A 27,608-nucleotide genomic window follows, 5' to 3' on the forward strand; every position below is an offset into this window, starting at 1 on the left:
CTGCAGTGAGCCAAGACTGTACCATTGCTCTCCAGCCTGGGCAACAAAAGCAAAACTCCATCTCAAAAAAGAAAAAAAAAAAATCCCAACTACCTCTTCAGCATCTCTACTTGGAAGTTAACAGGCATCTAAACCATCATCTATATAAAAAGCAACCTGGAATTCCCACACCATCAACACACACCTCCTCCCTCCTCCCCAGCATTCACTCTCTCAGTAAATGCCAGTATTCACCATGTTGTAGGAGCAAAACCCCCAGCAGTCAGTCTTGACACGTCTTTCTCTCACATCCCACATCTAAACCATCACCAATTCTATCAGCTTTAGCTTCAAAATATGTCCCATATCCCACGATTTCTCACCACCTACACTGCTACTACCCCATTCTCAGTTACTATCATTGTCTTAACGTAAGCATCAAGAAGGCAGGGCTGTGACAGTTTTATTCTCTGTTGTATCTGCAGTGTTTGACAGATAAATCTCAATAAGTGGTGAGTGAATACATAAATATTGACACAGAGAGGTGATGACTCATAGAGTAAGTAAATGGCAAAAGCCAGATCTTGAACCCAGATCTCTAGAAATCTAGGGAAGGACTGTTTCTGCTATTCCACACTACCTCTTAAACCTTTAAAGGAAAAACGGAGGAGGGTATACTACTACCTTTCACGCCGGTGCTTGTTTTTCTTTTTCCTTTTACCATTATCTACCCACTAAATGCACATACTCAAAACTCCTCGTCCAGCAGACTTCTCTTAACAGTGAGGAGAAGCACAAAAAAAAAAAAAAAAAAAAAAAACCAAAGTAATATTTATGGATCCAAAGTATAGTAAACTTTCCAGTAACGCCTTTATAACTGGGTTTGTTTTGGTAAAACTGTATTTGTAAAAAGAGAAAAGATGATAGGGAGGGGAACAATTCAGATGCTTCCATACCCTAATTCCAGTTCTGAAATGAAAATAACAGTACATGGGGTTGGAAGTGGGGGTGTTTCTAAGACATGGAGATGTATGCGTACATTCTATCTAAATATACTTACATATTCCTCCTGGCATCCTTTAGGGAGGAATAGCTATTAGAAAATGAAAAGGCTGGGTTCTGAAAGGTTTTGATTCTGAAAGAGAGAATAACATTGTTCCAGCACAATAAACTTCTGGGCTTTTCTCAGACCTACAGCAAAGTAGAATTTAGAATAAGTGCTGGACCTGTTAAAGGCTCTGCCATAATAAATCTTTTCACCTCCCTAAGTCCCAGGTTCAATAAGACATACAAATAAGATATGTTTGGACACACAGCGGGGAACATCACACACTAGGGCCAATTGGAGGGTGAAGGGTGGGACGAGGGAGAGGATCAGGAAAAATAACTAATGGGTGCTAGGCTTAATACCTGGGTGATGAAATAATCTGTACAACAAACATGCATGACGCAAGTTTACCTATATAAGAAACCTGCACATGTACCCCTGAACTTAAAGTTAAAAAAAACAAGATGTGTTATGAGTGCACCCTCAGCTCTCGCATGCCAGGATCTTTCTAATTTTATAGGTGGAGCCCCTGAAGGACACAGAAGTTACCTCCAAGTGTAATAAAACATACATACTACTAAAATGCACATGTCTCTTTACTATCAAGTAATAAGGACTACTAAAAAGCAAAGTAGACCCAGCTCACACCAAAACTGTATTCATTGATTGAAATACAATTATGACTCTTACTCTGTTATTCTCACTAGCCTAAATCCTTTTAAATCATATTTTTCCAATATGGAACTTGAGACATGCTCAAAAGTGTATAGAGCATTGTACCATCTGTCCAAAAATGAAACTGGTAAAGAAAAAAAGGTGACAAAGTAGACTACTGACCTCCTTAACAGACAGAACATTTCAGACACTTTAGGAATACCCATTTATCTCTAAGTAGTATTGGTAATATAAAGAGAAGTCAAGTCAGTACTGCTCAGGTTAGAACTTTAATGCACTAACCACAAGTAATTCTTACCAAATTCTTAAACATTAAACCTCTATTAAGCCATATATATGGCTTATCAGGCTAGTTTTTCCGGTCCTTACTCTCATGGCAGTGACCCTCTCAAAATGATGCATCTATTCAGCTCTATCCTTATTCATCTCAACATGATGTGGGGCTCTCTACGGAGCTACCATTTCCAAGTGTGCCATTTCTTTTTACATATTCTACTGTGCAGCTTTCAACATGTTCAGGCTAGTCTTCCTTCTCATTTGTTCCGATTAGTAAAAGTTTTACTACGTAGATTGAAAAATATATATATTAATTATGTTTTACTTAAATTAGTGCTTTTGGGAGAAGGTCTCAAAAACCGCAGAGCAGAAGCAGATGGTTAAGTCTCCTATCTTGCCTAGTCTTCAGGTTTTTATTCCTTTTACTAGTAAAATAGTATTGAATAATCTTAATCAGATATTCAAATTGCTGTATTTCAAGTTTGCTAAAATGGAAGCATATGCCCACAATCTTTAGAATATACTGTGTGTATGTTCATGGCAAACATACACACACACACCCCTTGTTAAAATAAAGATTCAGTGTACACTGTATTTATGAATATAACCTCTATGCATAGGAGAAACTGTATAATTAGAGGCAGTCTTTCTCCAGCCCAGAAAGCAAGCAAGTACTAAATTCCCAGGCCAGGTCCTAGGTCTCACAGAGCTCTATCATCAAAAAGCCCAGACCCAAGAAAACACTACTGGCAATGTAACAGACACAGATAAGTGGTTGCTGAGTGAGTGAATGGATGAATGAATGAACGAACGAGCTAATTACAAAAAGACAAAAGAACTGAGATTCTACTGCTACTGCTATCTAGCATTATGCTAGCTATCCGCCACATTTTTATTTCTCCTTCCTACCAAACTATCTGGATGCAATGTAAGGCATTCCAATCAAATGTGATGTTTTCTTTTGTCTCCAAATTACTGCTTGGTATTTAATGGTGTATCTCTTTTCCTAGTTTTCGGGAAGCTTGTTAGCAGCGGTTGCTGCTCACAAGAGCTGCTGACAGGGAAGCTGGCACATGCACCCCATCTGGGCCGTGGTGAAAGAGGGGCTCAGAGGCAAGCACAGCTGAAAGCAAGTGGGGGCGAAATAGCGTTTAGTAGAGGGGAGAGGATGATGTGGAAAGGAAACTAGCTTGTGATCAAAGGTTTTAGGATGGAGGGGAGAAGAGGACAAGGAAAAAAGGATAGCCGGGAAAAATGACAAAGAAACAGAAAGAGATGGAGGGAGAGCCAGTGTCACAAGAATTATTCAGAGAAAAGAAAATAGATCTCCTAGGCCAGGCACAGTGGCTTCCACTTGTAATCCCAGCACTTTGGAAGGATGAGGCAAGACGATCTCCTGAGGCCAGGAGTTCAAGACCAGCCTAGGCAACATAGTGAAACCCCATCTCTCCAAAAAAAAAAATTAGCAGGTGAGGCCGGGCGTGGTGGCTCACGCCTGTAATCCCAGCACTTTGGGAGGCCGAGGCAGGTGGATCACAAGGTCAGGAGATCGAGACCATCTTGGCTAACACAGTGAAACCCCGTCTCTACTAAAAATATGAAAAATTAGCCGGGAGCGGTGGCAGGCGCCTGTAATCCCAGCTACTCGGGAGGCTGAGGCAGGAGAATGGCATGAACTCGGGAGGCGGAGCTTGTAGTGAGCTGAGATAGCGCCACTGCAGTCTGGCCCGGGAGAAAGAGCAAGACTCCGTCTCTAAAAAAAAAAAAAAAAAAAAAAAAAAAAAAAAAAAAAAATTAGCCAGGTGTGGTGGCACATGCATGTAGTCCCAGCTAATTGGGAGACTGAAGTGGGAGGATCACCTGAGCCTGGGAGGTTGAGGCTGCAATGAGCTGTGACAGCACCTCTGCACTCCAGCCTGGGCAACAGTGAGACCATTACACAAAACAATAATACAAGGTCTCAAAAAAATAAGACAGGAGCTTGCTCTTATTCCCACCTGCATACACTGTTATCAATCATTTGTCCAAGAGCTTTAATTGGCAACATATGGAGCTAATTTGCTCTCTTTAGCCCTGTTCTGGTGGGAGGTAACCTCCTCAGTGGGATGGTAGACCAGAGTATATTCTTTATTGACTCTCAGGCAGTACAGGTCTCTGTACCACAAAAGCTTGTGCCTTCTAAATTTCGAACAATTTCATGAAAATAATGTTGAAACTATGATACCATCTTTATATTCGTTATTTATTTAATCTTTAACTTAACCCGCAAGATTCCAAGGCAGTTTATAAGAACACATTGAATAAAACAGAAATATATATTTTTAAAATCCAGGACTAAGAAGATTGTAATACGGGACAAAAAGTCAAGGCTACTGGAAAGTTATTTGTAGGCTACTGCTTGCCACATAGACAATAAGGATGGGCCACGAATTTGGCTTTGAGTTTCCTAGGAGTCAAAAAAAAGGGGAGAAACATGATCAAATGCATTGCTCTCATTGTCAAAAACGGGAAAAGAAAATGTTATTTGAGGAATGAAAAGTTTTTCTGATGGTAGTTCTTAAATTTCTCCGGGGGAAGAGGGAGCATTTGAAATTTCATCTAGAGCTTTTGTGGTCTTCCCAATTACTTTGGAGAGTTAATGATGTACTTAGAAATATCAACATATAGCCAGGCGTGGTGGCTCACGCCTGGAATCCCAGCACTTTGGGAGGCTAAGGCGCGCTGATCACTTGAGGTCAGGAGTTCGTGACCAGCCTGGCCAACATGGTGAAACCTTGTCTCTACTAAAAATACAAAAATTAGCCAGGCATGGTGGCGAGGGCCTGTAGTCCCAGCTACTGAGATTACAGTAGGAGACTGAGGCAGGAGAATAGTTTGAATCTGGGAGGCAGAGGTTGCAGTGAGTCGAGATTGCGCCACTGCATTCCAGCCTGGATGACAAAGCAAGACTCTGTCTCAAAAAAAAAAAAAAAAATCAACATAGGGCATTTAGATTCCAAAAAACCAAGTCAGAACATCAGCAAACAAACTGTACTTTTCATTTTTAGTGTTATTCCACAAAGCCATTTCCCGGTGGGCTTCCTCTGTCCTCTGCCTGCACTTCAAATTTACTTAAGACGCACCAACCGAAATGCGCAATTAGAGTGTTTAAAATGCTAATACCATGATAAACAAGAAAATTATTCAGGAGTGAAAAAACAAAAACAATTATTATCTACTGACCAATGTAGTTGGAGAGATGAAATTTACATAAAATTGAAGAAAACTACCAGAAAGCATCTAAGAAATGCTTGATTATTTGGGATTTGGGGCCACAGGAATGAGGCCAGAAAACCTTCCTACTTCAAAAGATTAACAGTAAACAATGGATGGGTATTATGAATACAGGGTGACCATACAATTTATCAGCCAAACTGGGATACCTGAGAGTGTGCTATCAATAATTATACCCAACAACAGGTGTAAACTGGGGCTGCCCCAGGCAAACAGAGACATATGGTCACTCTCTGTGTTCATCACAGCTTTACATTCTTATCACATACATGTCCTCATTACACCCCCAACAATATCATGCTGGATAGAGGCCAATAACATTGTCTCCGTTTTACAGGTAAGAAAATACATGCCAAAAAGATGAGTGAAGTAACTAACTCAGGTTTTGCAAAGAGAAGTATCTGAGCTGAGACTCCACGCAGGTCTACTGACTCCTAACCTAATGCCCTTCCATTAAATCATCTAAGTAATGACCTGGACCCAGTCAAGTATCAATGATATGCACCTAGCTAAGTTCTTTCTCTTTTCCAGTAACAGCAATAAAAGTTGAAAACATTTTCAAATGTCGGGAGAAAATATCTACCTTTCAGTTTTAAATCCAAGCATAGCTAGGTTCATATTTCGAGTATTTTACATTTCTAACAGGACTTTGTTCCTGATTTCACAATTTTCTGTTATTTCATTTCAAATGACCTAAATATAGGCAAGGATCCTAGATAACAACAACATAGATTCATGACGGGCTTAAATTCAAAACTCTCATAAAATTTAATTCCATTAATTCAGGCTCTCCAATAATCTTTCTCTGTTTTCTGACCCCTATGTCATCATCCGCCTTACATTAAATAGCAAATGATTATGAAATGCTTTACAGCATTATTAGGTAATAAATGATCACTCCATCGAGTAATTCTCAAACCCAGCTGTATATCAGAATTACCTGGGAGCTTTTTAAAAATATATGAATTCCAATCTTTACCCTACATCAATCAGGGTCTCCGAGGCTGGAACCCAGAGTAGACAATTTTTTTAACTCTCCAGGTGATTCTGAGGCCCATCTGTTCAAATGTCAATCCAAATCTGACCCACCCAAGATTTCCAAGGTAGACACAGCTAGCCCCTGACTCACCAGCAACCACAGTTATGTCATTCTACTCTCTCCTTTGCAACCCACACATGATTTCTTCTTACTGATTTTCTTTTTCCATCCTCTACAGTGCAGTAGCATCCTGCATTGACAGGCAGTTAAGGGCATATACATTGCAATCAGAAAGCTGCGGGGCAGATCCTAGTCACTCCTTTCAAGACCATAACCAACATCTTCTGAACTAGTCTATGTCAAAAGATAGTAATGGTCATGATCATAACACCAATAATAAAAGCTGATATTTGCTAAGCACTTACTATGCCACTAACAATGCTAATCACTCTACATGAATGATCTCAATTGCCACATTAACCCTGTAAAGCAGGACTATTCTCATCCCCATTTTACATTCCGGGAGAACTCTGCCAAGGTCATACTGCTGGGAAGTAGCAGAGCAACAAGGAAAGGTCCATTTCTGAAAGGTAAACCACTCCTTGTAAAAGTACTTCTAAAAGGAATCAGCAGTCCTTCTGGAAAATGAAACATTTAGGCTTTGAAGATGCATCAAAGGTAACTTTTCCAGTGTGTGATTTGGGGCTTTCTGACTGGCTGGCTGGAAAGAAATTGGATTCAATGTTTCAAATGCAACCTCACACCCCAAATATTTATTACTCTCTAGCTGTTCCACTGGATAAGGTAAAATGAGCTTCCACTTAGATCTGTTTAATTGGTAGGGTGGCCATATACATATAAAAATTATATATGAGTTTTTTTGAGACAGGTATCACTCTGTCACCAAAGCTGGAGTGCAGTGGCACAATCTTGGCTCACTGCAATCTTGGCCTCCCAGGCTCAATGCTGAATCCTCCCACCTCAACGTCCAGAATAGCTGAGACTACAGGCATGCACACCATCACGCCTGGCTAATTTTTGTATTTTTTTCTAGAGACAGGGTCTCGCCTTATTGCCCAGGCTGGGGTGTCCATATAATTTACTGTACCAACTAGGAGGTATTAAAACATCAGGAACTAGGCCAGGCGCGGTGGCTCACACTTGTAATCCCAGCACTTTGGGAGGCCGAGGCGGACGGATCACGAGGTCAGGAGATCGACACCACGGTGAAACCCCGTCTCTACTAAAAATACAAAAAAATTAGCTGGGCGTGGTGGCGGGCGCCTGTACTCCCAGCTATTCGGAGAGGCTGAGGCAGGAGAATGGCGTGAACCCGGGAGGCGGAGCTTGCAGCGAGCCGAGATCGCGCCACTGCACTCCAGCCTCAGTGAGAGAGCAAGACTCTGTCTCAAAAAAAAAAAAAAATCAGGAACTATTCATAACTGTGCTGGGAAAATAGGAATAGGCATATACTGGAATATATGATCACCCTACTGACAGCAGAATTCAAAGACAATAAATGCCAAGTGAACTGCCATGGACTCACTCAACACCATGGCTCAATTTCACTCAATAAATAATTTTTGTGTGCCTACAATGTGCCGGCCTCTGTGCTAGAAATTGGTCATACAATGATAATAATTCCTATGAACCAGACACTAACAGAACTAATCATTCAACAGTTACAACATGATAAGCTTCATATTAAGGAGAAAAATCGAACTGCAGAATAATACATATGGCAAGATTCCATTTGGGAGGGAGGAAGGGAGGGAGGAAGGAAGGGAGGGAGGAGGAGGGAGGGAGGAGGGAGGAAGGGAGGAAGGAAGGAAGGAAGGAAGGAAGGAAGGAAGGAAGGAAGGGAGAAATTGAAAGGAAGTGTGTGGGAGCAAAAATAATCCTCTAACTCCATATAAGGGTGGATCAGATGAGGTTTCACAGAGAATGTCCTGGGGCTGGGATTTGCAGAAAAATAGATATTAAATAAGAGAAACAGGTGGGACTGGAGATAGCACATTTCTGGCAGAAATAAGAGCATGTGTAAGGGCACAAGTTTGAGAGCATGTAGAGGTCCTTTCATGAAGTGCACATTGGTGCACTGGAGGGTGCGTTGGGGGGTGAGTGGCCAGACATAAGGCTACAGCAGCGGGGAGAGGCAGGCGTGGCCAACCCTCTAGACCGTGCTGAGTAGCCAAGACTCTACAATGCAGGTTAGAGGAGGCCAGTGAATGTTGATTTTGAGAAAGACCAATGTCAGGTCATTTTGAGAGCAGCTGACAGAAGGCAGAGACCAGCAGTTTGGAAGCAATTGCAATGGTCCAAATAAAAGATGATGTTGAACCAAACACTTATGAATCTCCTACCTCAGACAAGGGGCCAGGCACTAGGGATTCAAAAATAAACACAATCTACTCGCTGCCTTATGGAAAGTGAGGTTTAAATGAAGAGACAGATATGGGAACAATTTTAATATGAGAGAATAACCATAGATGCTTTAAATAAAAGGTTTAAGTTAAACAATGGAATGCTTCTGACTCTAAACACTTTGAGAATTGCTAAAGAGAAAGCTAACACAAAGTTTAGAGGTTGTAAAGTCCCAAAACAACAAAATAAACAGCTGAAGAGAAAAGAACCTTTCTGAGACAGAACTATCCAAGGCTGACCTCTTTTTATTAAGTGGTTGTAAGGATAACTGGGAAATATCTGGGCAAATACATGGTTTAGTTTTGTTTTTTTGAGACAGAGTCTCATCTGTCACCCAGGCTGGAGCGCAGTGGCGTGATCTCAGCTCACTGCAACCTCTGCCTCCGGGGTTCAAGTGATTCTCCTGCCTCAGTCTCCTGAGTAGCTGGGATTACAGGTGTGCACCACCATGCCTGGCTAATTTTTGTATTTTTAGTAGAGATGGGGTTTCACCATGTTGGCCAGGCTGGTCTTGAACTCCTGACCTCAAGTGATCTGCCCGTCTCTGCATCCCAAAGTGCTGGGATTACAGGCATGAACCACTGTGCCCAGCCAAACACATGGTATTTAAAACACAACTATAACTATAGTATTGCAACTTGGGGAATGTGTGATGGGTGGGTCTTTCCTCAGTACAAGATAAGGCACAACACTATTTAATAAAAAAAGCTCTCTGATTTTTTAAGTCTGATCCAACTTCAAATCCCACTTACTAGCTACGTGACCTTGAGTCAATTATTTTACCTGCCTCTCTTCACTATAAAATGAGAATAACCACATATATACCTTATAGGATTGTGAAGGTAAATGAGGCAGGATTCCCAGCTAAAATGGCAGACTGAACACAAATACCCAATTTCATTCCCTTCTGAAACTCCACTAAAATATAGTACATATTTTTAAAATATATAAAGTAGTATAATAAATACAGCATGGCTTTTCTGTCTAAGACCAAATTCACAAATATGTAAGGGGAAAAGAAGAGGAGAAAACTACAACTTTGGAAACTGGAAAGTAGTTGGATATGTAAAAAAAAATTGACTTCGATAATCCACAAATACTGAATCCCAAGCTGACAATGGCAAAAGCTGATAACCAAATCAACGTATACCACAGAAGTCTCCAAAGTCACAGGAACTGGAAAGAAGCACCAGTAACTGGGGTGAAGAAAGAGGGCCAGGGAAAGGTGTTTGAGAAAAAGAATCCCGTTGGCCACTCCTCTGCCCCAGCAAAAGTCTAGACTAGCACTGTCCAGTAAAACGGTCCACAATAATGGAAACGTTCTGTATCTGTGCTGTGTCCAGTATGGCAGCCAGTCACATATGGCTACCAGGCATTTAAAAGATGGCTACTGTAACTGAGAAACTGACTTCTTAATTTTATTAAATGTTAATTTAAATTTAAGTGGCTACCATGTGGCTAGTGACTATTTTATTATAAGGAAACACATGTCTAGAGGTTTACTTTCTGGAAAGGATAAGACAAAGGGTCCTGTAACTAGAGATGTCAGGCAAAGCATGGGAACCTCTGGGGACGCAGAAAGACGGCATCTGCACACATGCTGAGTGCTGGGGGCCAGGATGCTACAGCCTTCACCCTCTTCCCTGCAGCTCCAGAAATGCTGGCAGCCAGTCCCTAGCCCTCCAGGTGAGAGACTGGAATACTGTCTTCTGAGGAATGTGACCATCTCACCAGGACTGACCTAAAGACACAGAGGCTGGGAGTTTCCCAATTAATGGCTCACTCTTAGTGATGTTCAAAGTTCACCAGCCCAAGGCACATGCTCAGCCTTCCTCCAAGTTTAATCATAAACAAACAGCCAAGGTAAACAGATGTCTGAGGAAAGCCTCCAATGCAGACATGGAAACAGAAAAAAGCAACTCAGAAAACATTACACAGAGAGAAAACTTTAAAAATTAATGTCTTCAGAAAGATAAAAGAATACCCTTTATTTATGAATCAAGAATAAAATGTTTATTTTTTAAAGTAACATTTCAGAGAAAAAAGGAGCTCTCGAATATTAAAAGGATAATAACAGAAATGAAAACACAGCTGAGAAAGAGCCCTATGGAACTTCTAGGTTGATAGAAATGTTCTGTATTTTGTTTAGGGTGGTAACTGCACAAGCCTATATGATTGTCAAAACAGCCAAAGAAACACTTAGGATTGATACACTTTGTTGTAGGTAAATAATATCTTAATTTTCAAAAGCTAAAAAGGTTGGAAGATAATGTTTAGGAAAGGCCAGGCGCGGTGGCTCATGACTATAATCCCAGCACTTTGGGAGGCTGAGGCAGGGGGATCTCTTGAGGTCTGGAGTTCGAGATCACCCTGACCAACATGGTGAAACCCTGTCTCTGCTAAAAATACAAAAATTAGCCAGGCATGGTGGCATGCACCTGTAGTCCCAGCTACTGAGGAGGCTGAGGTGGGAGAATCGCTTGAACCGGGAGGCAGAGGTTGCAGCGAGCCGAGATTCTGCCACTGAACTCCATCCAGCCTGGGTGACAGAGTGAGACCCTTTCTCAAAAAAAAAAAAAAAAAAAAAAAAAGGTTAGGAAATAGGTTAGAAAAGAACAGTTTGAAAATAGGAGAAAAGAGATAAGAAAATTAAAGGGAGCAATCCAGACAGACAATCAGTCACATGTCTGAATTCCTAAAGAAAAGACAAAGAAAGTGGAGGGGAGAAAATCATCAGCAAAACCATTTGAGAAAGATTTCTCAGAACCAAAGGCTACCAGTTGCCAGGTCGGAAAGGCTCATCAAAACAATGGAGAAAAAGACCTGTTTGGGGCATTCCTGGGAAATTTCAGAACATTGGAAACAAGGGTCTACAAGCTTCCAAAAGACAATAAAATAGGCTACATTCAAAAGATCAAGGATTGAGAATATTCTCAGGCTTTTTAACAGCTGCACCAAGGAAAGAGACAGCCACCCAATGCCTGCAAATTTCTGAAGGGAAACAACTTCCAACTCAGAAGTCTATAACCAGCCAAATTCTCAACGAAGTATGAAGGAAGAATCAAGACATAGTTAGATATCAAAGATCTCAAAAAACATACTGCTATGCATCCTTCTGAAAATAACAGAAGACAGGCTCCAACACAGGAAATAAAGATTAAACAAAGAGGAAGTGAAGGGAATTCCCAGGGGCACAGAACAGAGCGGTCTCAACACAAGAGCTGTGGCCAGCCTCAGAGGATGACCAATCCCCATGTGAGCAGGGTGACTCCAGAGATACTTATGTTGAAGGCAGTCACTGGCAAGATCCCCGTAGACTGCATCGAGGGCAGAATGCCTGGGTGAGCCTGGACCAAATTCCTAATGGAATTTGGTTTTTCTTAATCATGCACTGATGAAATTCCTGTCCCCCCACTGTGTCCTGCTGCCTGAATCAGCAGAAGACTATTTCACCCCGCAGAAGTATTCCATTTGGCCTATTCCTGAGAGCTGGACATAAGCCAGGGTGGAGCAGCCCATTCCTCTTGACTCCACTCCTCCCAGGCTCCCAACAGCTGGGCCCACTGCAGTCTTCCAGGCACCCCCAACTATGAGAAGCCCTGTTTCCCACAACTCATTCATGATCTTTTCCACTGACTTTCCCAAAAGGGTCCCTGCAACCTCTCAACTCTTGATCCAGACTTGACCCACAGTTTCTGTTCAGATCCAGGGGTAATGAATTCAACAGAGACCATGAAGCTCTTCTCCTAGAACCTTCATCTAGAGATGGCATCACTGCCCTTTCCTTATACACCTAGGTTTATGCTTGCTTTGGGGACATACACACTGGTAGGAAGGGCATGATTAATACCAAAGTGGGGTTGACTGTTACCTCTGAGGGAAGTGCAGTGGAGGGGAGTACCAGGTGATTTTTAAGATACCAGTAATGTTCTCTTTCTTAACCTGAATGGTGGATACATAGGTATTTTTCTCTAACTATACACATCCTGTTTATATAGTCTTCTCTATGTTGATACATTTTTCAATTTAAAAAGTTCCCTCCATAGAAAATTAAATATACTTAGAGATCCTAAGTAGATACTCACTCATTAATTTTCAATTACCTTATTCTTAGATCTGAGTAGTATCTAAGTAGATACTAGTTAGTCAAGGGCCTGGCAGCTAAGCTAGTTCTCTCCTTTTAAGTCAGAGGCCCTTGCTGAAAACATGCTCCACCAGGTCCTTGGTCAGGCCAAGAAGGAGCTGAGTTTGATCCCCCTCTTTGTATTTAATGGAGCTAGAGGTACCAGAGCAGCACTGTATGTCTTGCATCTGGCATTTCAATCCAGATGTTAGTTGGGCCAGAAAGAATGACCCAGGGCCCTGGAATAAACTGGGTTCCAATGAGCAATACAAGTTCTACTCAGTGAATGTGGATTACAGTAAACTGAAGAAAGATGGTCCAGATTTCTAAAAATGTTTCACTATAAAGCTGCTTAGAATGAAGATCTTCCAGAAGCTAGCTGCATAATTTTCCACTTAACTAGGAAATATTTCTCCTTTAGATACATGAAATCATGTTGATCTAATGTGTTGGAGATTACATTAATAAATAACTGAAACTTGAAAAAAAAATCAATTACCTTATCCTCCCCAGTAATCAAATACTGTGCTTCTTTAAAGACCATCTTGAATGGCGGCAACTTTCCTTTTTTTTTTTTTTTTTCGAAGAAGAAAAATTTATAAGTATCTCATAAACAATTCTTATATTGATTACATGTTGAAATAGGATACTAATTTCACCTGGTTCCTTTTACCTTTTTTTTAAATTATACTTTAAGTTCTAGGGTACATGTGCACAACGTGCAGGTTACATATGTATACATGTGCCATGTTGGTGTGCTGCACCCATTAACTCGTCATTTACATTAGGTGTATCTCCTAATGGTATCCCTCCCCCCACCCCACAACAGGCCCTGGTATGTGATGTTGCTCTTCCTGTGTCCAAGTATTCTCATTGTTCAGTTCCCATCTATGAGTGAGAACATGCGGTGTTTGGTTTTTTGTCCTTGTGATAGTTTGCTGAGAGTGACGGTTTCCAGCTTCATCCATGTCCCTATAAAGGACATGAACTTATCCTTTTTTATGGCTGCACAGTATTCCATGGTGGATATGTACCACATTTTCTTAATCCAGTCTATCATTGATGGACATTTGGGTTGGTTCCAAGTCTTTGCTATTGTGAATAGTGACGCAATAAACATACCTGTGCATGTGTCTTCATAGCAGCATGATTTATAATCCTTTGGGTACATACCCAGTAATGGGATGGCTGGGTCAAATGGTATTTCTAGTTCTAGATCCTTGAGGAATCGCCACACTGTCTTCCACAATGGTTGAACTAGTTTACAGTCTCACCAACAGTGTACAAGTGTTCCTATTTCTCCACATCCTCTTTCTAAAATTCTACCTAGGCAATAATCCCCTGGACTTTCATCATTTGCCAATTTGTGCCTTTATTTACTTGTAATATATGTCTCCTTAGCTAGGTTGGAAACAGAAATGAACAAAAGCATGACTTTTCCTAATGAGTCTTTCTATTAGCTACTATAAAAATAATGGTCCTAAGTCAAATGGGGTGGGGCCTGATGGACACACTAGATCCTCTCAGGACAGAGTCGGGTTCTTGGATGAGGTCCTTCCATCACTTAGTGCCTTCTCACCTCCAGCACCTGCTAAAGAGCACAGGGCCTAGCACAGAGTAAGAACTCAAATGTTTCTTGATAAATAATAAACGACATCAAAAGAAAAAAGTGCTAAGAATCAAGTGACAAATATGACCCAAGTAATTAATGAAAAAGTAGCTCCCTATTGAAAGTTAAAAATCACTACGATCATTTCTGGTTAAATGAATCAAACAAGATTTTTAAGCATAAAGATGAGGTGTAGTATTAAGGATAATCCTTGAAAATTATTTCCAAATCTGAAATTGATGGAAACAGGGAAAAGTGGCTTACACAAAATGAACTGTAATTTAAATGGCATAAACGGGACAGGTGTGGTGGCACATGTGTCATCCTAGCACTTTGGGAAGCCAAGGCAGTTGGATCACTTGAGCCCAGGAGTTCAAGACCAGCCTGGGCAACATGGCAAGACCTCATCTCTACATAAAACAAAAATTAGCCGGGTGTGGTGGCACGTACCTGTAGTCCCAGCTACTTGGGAGGCTGAGAACTACTCGAGAATTGCTTGAGCCTAGGAAGCAGAGATTGGAACGAGCCGAGATCATGCCACTGCACTCCTGCCTTGGCGACAGAGCAAGACCCTGTCTTAAACTAATCTAAGACTAGACTAGACCAAACTAAAATTAAATTAAATTAATGCTGGCAGTGGAAAATTTCTCATCCAGCACATATACACTGGAGACAGCATGGTGTGGACTGAATGAGTTCTAACCCTGCCTCTGCCAGAATCTAACTTTGGGCCTTGGATAATTCAAGGAACCCTTCTGGCCCTCAGTTTTCCCCACTGTAAAACAGGCAGGCAGAATAAATGACCACGAAGCTCCCTGAAGGCCAATAGGGTTATAGGAGTCCATATACTCCTACTTACTGATTCACTGCCTGAGTTAAGTATCAAAGCAGTACACGGGAACAGGTCCAGTGCAAAACTGTCCCTAATATCCTACTGATAGAGAAAATAAGAGACACAGTTCCAATTCAGGTGCTTTTGTACAGTCTAAGTTCTAAAAGCTTTCTATAAATGCTATGCTTTAAGACAGTTAAATGTATCCAGTGACTTTTAACCTGAAAACTGCTAAAGCCAAGGAAATAATATAAGTTGAACTCATGCCCATTTCTATTATAATTCCATTTTTCAAAGTAACTCATAAGTGTGCATGACTCACACATCTGAATATGATGAGATGTTCCTTTATCATTTCATCTTCTATGCCAGTAATCCCACATTACAGAGTGCCAAACTCCTTTAATAAGTGTAGCATATGTTTCTACCACACTCCAAAATCCAGCACAAGACTGCTGCATTAGGGAAAAAATCTAAGTGAGGATTTCTGGGCTTTCGATCATAGGACCCCAAGTTAGTTGTCAAAAATATGACTCCCTCGCCTCTCCCTTTCTGCACAGCCGCCTAGATTACTGATAACTGAAGGCGTAACAACTATCCTTCAGGCTCATACAGACATTTAGACAGCTCTTTGAAGTGTACAAAGCACTTTCACATCTATTAACTGATTTCCAGTGATCTACTAGAGTCTATAGCAGGTCACTGGAAATCATTTTACAGATAAAGAAACAGAGATTCAGAGAATTTAAGTGACTTGCATAAGGCTATGCAGCTAGCAAGTGGCTGAACTGAACAAGCACTCAGCTCATCTAAAACCAAAAACTGAGCTCTTCTCACCAAACTGATGTGTAACCTAGGGATAAGAAAATAAGTGGTTGAAATAAAACCTTTTAGAAATTGTTGTGATTATACTTTTGGGAGTAGATCAACCTTTTATAAACACTGCAGCTTCTCTATTCCCTTCTTAGTCCCTTTGTACAATGAGCTGCTAGAGTGAGATGGCTTACCCATTTGGACTTGACTCCAGATATACCTCCTTTCCATTTCCAACCAAGAAGATAATTCTTGAACTCTGTCTTTGTAATACGAAATACCAGCTATAGCATGACTTGAGTCAACAACAGTACAGAGAGATTAAGTAACCGGCTGCAAATCACAGAGCTGCACAGGCGGAGTAGATCAGCATAGGGACTTCAATCTTCTCCCTACAGATGGACATTTAGACATTACGTCATCCTTCTTGAGACACAGGGCTTGCAGCAGTTCTTTCAGTGACAAAAATTCCCTAAGCAGCCCACAGTGCTATTAGTTTCCTCATTTGATTGTTCTTATGGAAAAAAAAAAAACACAACAACACTACCACTAAATGCCCCCCACCCCCCAGGTAGTTACTTGAGAGCAACTAATCAGACCATCCCTGTACCCTGTATAAATAAAAACAAGGTTTTTTTGCATTGACCTGATAATTTCATTGGTAGCTACAACTAACTACACAATAGTTGGAGGCAGGGAGATTCACTCTGTATCTTTACCTTTAATTATACAATAAGGGCTGGAATCCCCTGTCAGTTTATTCAGCCACGCTTACAAGAAGTCACAACGTGGGAATTTCCAAAGCCAGTCAAACATCAGGAGTATAAATGTCACGTACCTAGACTTCTCAGTTTATAAACACATTTTTTTTAAAAGCTGACTAGTAACAATATAAAAATCTTCCCTCCTGTTCACCACTTCAAACATTTAGTATGATTTAGGTTTTTGGTTAACCATGCTTGTCGAATGCTTTAAGGTGCTAAATTACTAACTGGGCTGGAACTTTCTAACCATACCTCATTTAAATTGAATCATAGATTACATATCAAAAACTTAAATCTCCAAGTCTTCGGCCAAATGAGATCTGCTTTATAATCTGAATAGAAAATGGTTGGTAAGTAAACAAGCTAATCATGATCACCATCTCTAGAGCAAAAATCTGAAAAGACCATAAGGAGTGGCTCTGACATCAGTCAAACTTGAGTTTAAATCCTGACTCTGCCACTTACAAGCTCTGTGTGGTCCTGGACACTTGAGCTTCTGAGCCTTAAATTTCTGCATCTCTAGTATCAATTCGCTCTCATCTAACTGTTGCCAAGGACCAACCACAGTAGAAATCATACATTAGGTACTAAATAAAAAATATAATTATTAGCTACTATAAATGTAAATTTGGAATACAAGCCAATGTGACTCTGTGGATGATAATAATGTGGAAAGTCGGGGTAGGAAACAATTGCAGTTTCTTTCCATTAATATTCTACTTTCTACCCTTCAAGGCCCATCCCAATCCAACCTCCTCCTCCACCACCCAGCTCCATCAACTCCAGCCTACAATGACTGACACACAACATAATTAGCACTTCATTAAACATTTTATTGTGTTTCTGGGATCACTATTTGCTGGTCCTAACACCTATCTGTTTAAGGATACCTTAAGCAGAAAGGCTCTCTGTCTCACTACCCCTTCATTATTCTCACTATCCCTTCATTATTCTAACTCATTATAAACTACACTGAGACCACGAGTGATTACACAATGCCATTTAACTAAAATTGTGAATGCTTGAAAATACAAAAGTCACCCTTGGAACAGTTAACAGATAATTTTAGCTTATTAAACACACATTTTTTAACACTCCAAAACCACTTTGGTTCAGATCACATGGGGACATTCCCATTGGTTGCTGTGGTGATTGTGTCACAAATTAGAGTCCCTCTGGCTAAGATTCTCAGGCCCAGGGTGCTGTGACTAAACCACTGTAACCACTTCACATCTACTCATATACTCCCATTTTCTAAAACTTCAAAACCACCAGCCCAAAACAACTTGATTCAAACACAGAGTTTAGAATCAAGTCCACAAATGCCATGACCTAAAACAAAATGAAGCTTGAACTCTCTCCCCAACAGACTTCTCTGCACTTTGGCAGGTCATACTGATATGGTTCCAATGCATCAGACCAATGGTTCCCAACGCCTCCCACCCCGACTCTTGCTGCTTTTTAAAACATATACGTGGTAATGCTCTCCCTTTACTACCCTGAAATGAAAATCAAAAATAATACAAACTATATACAATTTCAACATAATATAATGTCCTAACTATAAATAAAGAATTTAGAGATATCTGTAAGAATATACATTTCAAAAGTAATTGCTGTCACGAGTACATCAGAAGACATAATGAAGTAGTCTAATACAACAACAGAACAACTCCGAATGCAATAGCTATAAATGCAGTCAGATACTTGCATATTATTCTTGATGACACAAATACATGCACACCAACACTGGCAAGTGATTTATAAAAATGGTAAACAGCTTTTGGCAAAGTTACAAACAAAATAGTGTAGTACCTTATATAGTATATCATAGCAATTTACAAAGTAGTGGCATTCCTAGAAAATTAAGGATATATCAAAACAATGCAAAAAGTCCTTTACATAAAATGGAATTACAGGTTCTAGGTTCAGAAAATTACGAACAGGCTTTTTCCCTGCAAGAATGTCTGGGGAGACATTTGAAAGTCATGTAGGCTATAGAAAAATTCTTCTATCCACAGGACTATTGCCGTGCACATTATAGGATTCCTAGTATTCCTAGCCATGACCTCCTAAATGTCAAAGGTACCCAGCCTGACATCAAACAGACAAACAACAAGGGCCCACTGCCCCAGCTGTGCTCTGCTATGAGGCCAAGTAGGGTCTTGTTGTCTTTGTATGTCATGCACTGACCTTAGAACTATGTGTGGCTCCTAAGTAGGTGCTCAGTAAGTCTGAGGAAGTGGGTGGTAGTTCTTCTAAAATACCTCTGTTTGTTCTGAAGTAGCAGAAAAACAGAATCAGTATTTTCAGCAAATTGAAAGATGGCATCTACTGGACAGGAATGTAGAACTGCTGACATTCACTTAAAGCCACAAACACCTTTATAGGATGCTATTATTCCAACCCCATAATGATGATCTAAAACCAGGACAGCAAATACACATGGTGGGCAGGGGCTGAACAGGCAAAGCACAGAGGATTTTTAGGGCAGTGAAAATACTCTGTGTGATACAATGATGGTGAGTACATGTCATCATACATTTGTCCAAACCCATAAAATGTACAACTCCAAGAGTGGACCCTAATCTAAACTATGGACTTTGGGTGATAATGATGTCAGTGTAGGTTCATCAAGTGCAAAAAATGTACCATTCTGGTGGGAAATGTTGGTTATGAGGGAGGTTATGCAAGTGTGAGATCTGTACCTTCCTCTTAATTTTGCTCTAGGCTGGGCACAGTGGCTCATGCCTGTAATCCCAGCACTTTGGGAGGCTGAGGCGGGCAGATCACTTGAGGTCAAGAGTTCAAGACCAGCCTGGTTAACACAGTGAAACCCCGTCTCTACTAAAAAAAAAAAATACAAAAAGTTAGCAGGGTGTGGTGGCGCACACCTGTAATGCCAGCTACTTGGGAGTCTGAGGCAGAAGAATCGCTTGAACCCAGGAGGTGGAGGTTGCAGTGAGCCAAGATTGCACCATTGCACTCCAGCCTGGGAGACAAGAGGGAAACTCTGTCTCAAAAAAAAAAAAAAAAAAAATTTGCTCTAAATCTAAAACTGCTTTAAGAAAATAAAGCCTTAAGGAAAAATAAAACAACAAGAAGAAAACTGTGTATACATCATGGCCTGATGTCCCACAGAGCCTGGGAATGACTTTAAAATCCATCTCAATGTGGCTCCAATGAGTCCTGCCAACTGATTAGGCTTCCTAACCTCAAAAATACGGGAGAAGACAATTAGCTGGTTCAAACTTACTTCCTGTGGGTAACTGGGCCTTCCACACCATGCAATCTAGTAATTCCTACTACCATCATCTGAGCACTTACCATGCTCTTCAGGCACACAGTGTCATGCACTTATTTGACCTTTATATAACAATGAGACGTGGTATAAATCCCTACTTTACAGGGAACTAAATGAGGCCCAAACACAAGACCCAAGGTCAAATGCTGTTAAAGCCCAGACTATACAGCCCAGATCTGTCTAGCTCCACGCCTGTGCCAGTTATTTGCAATCACCTATAAAACCACCTGTCTGGAGGAGTGGGGTCATAAAGCTTCCTACTATAGTGGTACCTCTCCTCTGCATGAACCCAGGAGGTGGGCAGGCCCCTTTAGGTAGATGACAGATAGCATATCAAATAAAAGCCAAAACAAAATTCCTCTCTGCTGCTCAGCCAGAGTCACAGAAAGCTGGGAAGATACCCAAATTAGATCTTTAAACCAAGCTGTGGACCCCAGGACCACACATTCCCTGATGCATAAAGACTCAAAGCTTCGGAATGGCATCAAGCCCCAGTGAGTGCTGGCTCTAACCTACCTTCACTCCAGTTCCTGCCTCTCTCCTATGGCCAGTGCTACTGTCCCCAGACCCGACTTTCCAACTCTGAGTACACACGAGATCTTTGCTCACCTGATGGTGCAGAGGAAATGCTCCTCCCACCTGCTCAGTGTCTGTGACTCCTGCCCACTTCTCAGACTCAACAGCAGGATCCCTCCTCCCACCCCCAAGTGGCTCCACACTGCCCAGGTGGAACAAACTGACCCACTTCAGAGCCATCGCAGCAATGTTCATGCACACACTTTCCTCAGGGCCCTTAGCCCTGTCCTCCTTGCATTAACGATTGTCAGTATACACGGCCCTTCCCTAGAGGGTTAGTTCCTAATGCACCCCTGTATTCTCCTACAATGCTGACCACAACCACCACCACCACTAGATATATAGTCCACCTGATGAATGCTTGCGATATGATATGGCTGCCATTCTATACACGTTTTGTTTAATCTTCATATTAGTTCCATTTTACTGATAAAGAAACTGAGGTCTGGCATGACCCAGCCTTCACTGGCACTACAGCAGAGCAGATATAAGCACAGTCTGGAACCAGAACACGTGTTTGAATCCCAGCTCTACCACGTGCCAGCTGGGAAATCCTGGGTAAGTTATTTATCCCATCTGTGCCTCAATTTCTTCATATGTAAAACAAGGATCGTAACACATGCTCCGCAGTATTTTGGTCAGCATTAAAAGAGTTAATGTATGTGAAGGCACTCAGCACAGTGTCTGGACATAGCAGGAACTAAACATCATCACTGTTTCCAATCTTGTCTTCATTATGCCCCAAGTCCATATTTTTATGTCCTCAAATATACCAACTACTTCCCACCTTTGTCCAAGCTGACTCTTCAGCCCTGACTGCTCTCTGCAGGCCAGGTCCTCACCATTCTTTGGGTCTGCTTATGTACTCACCTCTGATGGGCATTCCCTGACAACCCTATTAAGAAAGAGCTCTGTCTCTCTGGCACGGTCTCCTGTGTCCCTTCCCCCGACTCCCCAGGTCCTATTAATTTTAGCACATCCTTGTTTCTTTTCCTCAGGGCACTTATGACAGCCTAGAATTGTTATGTGTTGATCCATGTATTTGTTTTGTGTCCACATCCTCACTAGAGATGAGGGAAAGAACTATGTCTGTCTTCCTTTTTTTTAATCTCCATCCAGCCAAGGGCAATGCTCAATAAATATTTGTAGAATAAGTGGGCAAATGAACGAATAAATGAGGCTCAGAAAGTTTAATAATTTGCCAAACATTACACAGACAGTCAACAGAAAAGACAAACTTCAAACTCAGATTTGACTCCAAAGATGGTGCTCTTTGCAGCTTGGTACCCTGTCTCCTTTTACATTATAGGTATTTAAGAAGTAGCTGTTGAATTAATAAATGACTGAATTATAGAATCCTTAAGGTAACAGGTTGCTGATGGTCGCTGCTGCTATGGGGACAGCAGGAAATAAACACCCTGCAAAGTGCCATTCTCTCTATTTGGTCAACAATGAGTATCGATCAACTCAAACGTCTATTAAGCAGCCACAATGAACACATCCATATAATGCAAAAGAATACAAAGCCCCTGTATTTGGCTGGAAGATAGCAGGTAGAATCAGGACTACAGCATATGGTTGGGCAGGTTGGGCACTGCCAAGAATACCCAACTGAGATAGAAAGTGATGGCTGAAATCCAATCTGCCTTTTACTAGCCAGGCCACACTCTCTGGTGCAGGGCTACCCCACTCAGACAAGGTGCTGTTTTCTAATTTTCACAAAGACAATATATAGACTAGCAGCAGCCCTATGGAGGGTCAGTCTTATTTCTTAAGGCTGGGTCTCTCTACCGTGGGAGTTTAATGGCACAAAAGGCACTGACTATTAAGAACACAATGCCCCTCCAAACCTGCCAGTGCCCCTGAAACAGCCACTTAGGGTGAAAGCATTCTACGCCATGAGGTGCTTATGATAATACAAAAACAGGGAGGGGTAGCTGGTTCCTTCACTGCCACCTTTTAACTCAGACTAGTCTATCATATTGACCTCTAGTACTTGTCAGAGCAGAGAAGCCTGAAAGTTGGGACCTGAATAGATTAAGTTTCCATGCAATAAAAGGTGATGAGAAAGATTCCAGAACAAAGAATACTACGACGAAATCACGCATTTCCCTTTCTCCCTGAAGCCAGCTCTCACTGTACCTAGTAGGTATACAAAAGTGCATTCATGTGCCTACACACATATGCACACACAAAACTAAAAAAAGGATGTCACTTGAGTGCGCTGCTTCCTGCCCCCTCTAGAAGTCCTAACTGCTCAGCAGAGAAAAACAGCTTAGAGGAGCATAAAGAGACCCAAGAACTCTTCCTCTTGGTTTTCCCAGTAACTTCTGGAATTACATTTGGAAAGCCACTTCACCACCAAGACCTGAATCTCATCATTTATAAAAGGACTGAGGCTGCAATATGTGAAAGATCAGGATTTTCAGGCTATGTTCTGAGCAACCAAAAGGTTCTGAGTGCTATAAAACTCTGCAAAAAAATTTATTCAATTTTGTTTTTAAGATAATATATTAATGATTTTAGAGATTATAATAAACTCCCACAGATTCAAATGTTATTGGAAATTTTAGCACACTGATGATAAATGTGTTCATATTATCTTTCTGTAGACCTCAGAATAAAGCTGCTCTTGCCAATTCTAAGCTTATATTAGTATCTTGTAAATATGTCACTGATTCTGAAGGAAACTGGAATTCTCTTTTTAAAAATTCAGGCCTGTACTTGTCTGGTGCCTTAAAATTGTTCAAGCAAGTATACTGCTATAGCACACCTGCAGTATGTTCAGTTAAATGCCAGGTAAATCTCAGGCACATCTGCTGGCTCATGCTCTTATCACAGGGGAATAGTCAGTTATGCAAAAACAAATGAATTCATAACAGGCTGCATTGTAATAAAAAGAGTGAGCACACATTATCATCTGTCTTGCAGTTTGTAATAAAGAATGAAAGTATTTGTTAAACAGTGTGATTCTCCTTGGAGACCAAAGTTCCCCCTATTCATCTTTCAAGCTTCTGGATCAATTTAATTAAAGAGTATCCTGAAATTGTAAGGTATTAGCAAACTATTCTTATCTGCAATTACTTATCCATGCAAACCAGACTTTTCTATACTGCAAACAAAATTAAATCCAGATGGAACCTGGGTAATGAAACTGGCATTTGACTGGGACTGCCACTCAGAACCCAAGTTGAAATTCAGTGCCCACTACAGCAGCTTCATTGTTCTCTTGACTTTACCATAAGTAAATGGATGATTCTTGTACCTTATGATACCTACAAGTCTGAACTTATAAAATTAATGTCTTGTAAGTCCATTTACTTACGGTAAGTAAATGGATGATTCTTGTAAGTTATGATACCTACAAGTCTGAACTTATAAGATTAATCTCTTGCAAAAAGAATAAAGCTGGAGGCATCACACCACCTGACTTCAAACTATACTACAAGGCTACAGTAACCAAAACAGCATGGTACTGGTACCAAAACAGACATATAGACCAGTGGAACAGAACAAAGTCCTCAGAAATAATACCACACATCTACAACCATCTGATCTTTGATGAATCTGACCTAAACAAGCAACAGGGAAAGGATTCCCTATTTAATAAATGGTGTTGGGAAAACTGGCTAGCCATAAGCAGAAAACTGAAACTGGACACCTTCCTTATACCTTATACAAAAATTAACTCAAGATGGATTAAAGACTTAAACATTAAGACCTAAAACCATAATCAGGACACAGGCATGGGCAAAGACTTCATGACTATAACACCAAAAGCAATGGCAACAAAAGCCAAAATTGACAAATGGGATCTAATTAAACTAAAGAGCTTTTGCACAGCAAAAGAAACTATCATCAGAGTGAACAGGCAACCTACAGAATGGGTGAAAAATTTTGCAATCTATCCATCTGACAAAGGACTAATATCCAGAATCTACAAAAAACTTAAATTTATAAGAAAAAAACAAACCCATCAAACAGAGGGCGAAGGAAATGAACAGACATTTCTCAAAAGAAGACATTTATGTGGCCAACAAACATAGCAAAAAAAGCTCATCATCACTGTTCATTAGAGAAACGGAAATCAAAACCATGATGAGATACCATCTCATGCCAGTCAGAATGTCAATCATTAAAAAGTCAGGAAACATGCTGGAGAGGATGTGAGAAATAGGAACACTTTACGCTGTTGGTGGGAGTGTAAATTAGTTCAACCATTGTGGAAGACAGTGTGGCAATTCCTCAAGGATCTAGAACCAGAAATACCATCTGACCCAGCCATCCCATTACTGGGTATATACCCAAATGATTATAAATCATTCCACTATAAAGACACATGTACACATATGTTTACTGCAGCACTGTTCACAATAGCAAATACTTGGATCCAACTCAAATGCCCATCAATGACAGATTGGATATAGAAAATGTGGCACATATCCACCATGGAATACTATGCAGCCATAAAAAAGGATGAGTTCATGTCTTTTGCAGGGACATGGATGAAGCTGGAAATCATAATTCTCAGCAAACTAACACAGGAACCGAAAACCAAACACCGCATGTTCTCACTCATAAGTGGGAGCTGAACAATGAGAACACATGGACACAGGGAGGGGAACATCACACACCAAGGCCAGTCAGGGAGTGGGGGACTAGGGGTGGGATGGCATTAGGAGAAATACCTAATGTAGATGACAGGTTGATGGGTGCAGCAAACCACCATGGCACGTGTATACCTATGTAGCAAACCTGCACGTTCTGCACATGTATCCCAGAACTTAAAGTATAATAAAAAAATAAACTCTTTAGTACACTGAGATTCCACATGGGACTTGATATGAAATAGGGTTCCTCGATTTTCAAAGAGTCAAAACCACCATGCTGGATTCCCTCAAAGTCCTCTTCACGTTCTAACATTCAGAGGAAGCAAATTCTAAGTACACCTGGATTACCTGCTCATCCTTGTTCAACCGCACTCCACACAGACTACAACTCCCATAAGAAGGGAGGGCCATTCCCACCGAAAGTAAGGTTTCATCTACTATGGGCAGGTGGTAGCTGTCCATGCCAGGTATCACTCATCCAAGTCCCACCTCCCCCAGCAACAGGGTGAAAACGTTCAGCCCTCCCCAATCATGGCAGTAGGACACCCAGCATGGTGGGTGTCCTACCATGGTGGCACAAGGCTGACTGGTTGTATCCTGAGCAATTACTACGCTCCGGGGGCATCACCCCTAAGAGCTCAGACCAGCATTCAGAGGCCTCAACCTTTGGAGTAAAGGAGGCAATCCTTTTGTGTACAGGCTACTCTCTCTCTCCTACTCTCCCATCTCTGCCTATCAAAACTCTGTCCTTTAACGGTAAATTGTTACAAAATTACAAACTATCGGGAGGCACTCTGGTAAGGGAATAAAAACAGCAAAAAAATAGGAACCCACGTGACTCTCAGAAATGTATCCTAAGAATACATAAGTACACACACAGAGATCTAGCTATACGGCTATTAATCCTATTAATCGAAGTGTTGTTCGTAACTGCAAGAAACCTAAATGTATTTTTTAAATGGATTTTGGCTCTAAAAAAGGGGGGGGGATATTCAATCAACAAAGTGCCCACAATATCTTTAACAATAATAATACCTACATTTTAGACTACTTACCATATAACTGGATCCTCTGATCAGGTTCTTTACATCTCATTTAACGCTCACACCAACACCAGGTAGACATTATGGCATTTTATAAATAAGAAATCTAGGCCGGGTGTGGTTGCTCATGCCTGTAATCCCAGAACTTTGGGGGGCCGAGGCGGGGGGATCACGAGTTCAGGAGATTGAAACCAGCCTGGCCAACACGGTGAAACCCCGTCTCTACTAAAATTACAAAAATTAGCTGGGTGTGGTGGTGCATGCCTGCAATCCCAGCTATTCGGGAGGCTGAAGCAGGAGAATCGCTTGAACCAGGGAGTCGGAGGTTGCAGTGAGCCGAGATCGCGCCACTGTACTACAGCCTGGCGACAGAGCAAGACTCTGTCTCAAAAAAATAAATAAATAAGAAATCTGAGATTCATAAAAGAAGTAATTAACTAAAGGTAATCTAGCTAATAAGTGTCAAGGTTGGGTTCAAACCTAACTCACTCACTCACTCTTGCATCCAACAAACGTTTATTAAGCATTTACTAGTGTCAGCATGGTGCTACACCCTGCTTTGTTGCTGGGGCTTTAATTTTCATTTTGAAATAATTTTAGATTTACATAAGACCTGCAAAGATAGTACAGAGAATTCCCATATACCTTCACTCAGCTACTCCTAACACTAATGCTATGGGTTTTTTTTATTGACAAACTGCAATAATCATCCATTCCACCATCAAATAATCGAGAGGGCACTAGGTAGTCCCAGCTGGCACCCGCCTCTGCCTGGGACTGCCCACAATTTCTGTTCCCCACTGACATCTGACTCTGCACTGCTCTCCCAACTCCACCATCCCAAAGGTAAGACAAGGGAATTAAGAAAATTACCACAAATCGAAAGTTTTTTCCCCCAGTTAGAATTAAGCCACTGCTAACAGGAAGTAAAGCCATGGAAAGAATTATACTTTTAAAACAAGTATAGAACCTCTGAGAAATCTCAAATAGAAAAGAACAGTAACAATGAGAAAAAATAATAAATATAATTAAACACTACACCAGTGTTAGCTATACGTGACAGGCATCATGCCAAACGCTTTAAATTCATTGAATCCTGAACATCCCATAAGGTAGGTACCACTGTTATCCCCATTTACAGATGAGCAAAGCAAGGTACAAAGAAGTTAAGTTTTACTCAAAGTTCCACAGCTCAAAAACACTTCTCTTTCCGAGGAAGAAAAAAGAACACGAGGCTCCCACCCCTGTTTTGAACTAAGCTATTTTTAACAACAATGGCC

At 41.0% G+C, this 27,608-nt stretch overlaps 1 protein-coding gene and 1 pseudogene across 3 annotated transcripts in view; one reads left to right on the plus strand and one right to left on the minus strand.

The window, feature by feature from the left end:
• JAK1 (Janus kinase 1) overlaps positions 1-27,608 on the minus strand; it is a 245,296-nt gene that overhangs the window by 73,779 nt on the left and 143,909 nt on the right. The window lies entirely within an intron of this gene.
• Positions 12,861-13,121, plus strand: LOC115835156 (annotated as a pseudogene).

The sequence above is a fragment of the Nomascus leucogenys genome, chromosome 5, assembly GCF_006542625.1.
Source record: "Nomascus leucogenys isolate Asia chromosome 5, Asia_NLE_v1, whole genome shotgun sequence".
Classification (NCBI taxonomy): domain Eukaryota; kingdom Metazoa; phylum Chordata; class Mammalia; order Primates; family Hylobatidae; genus Nomascus; species Nomascus leucogenys.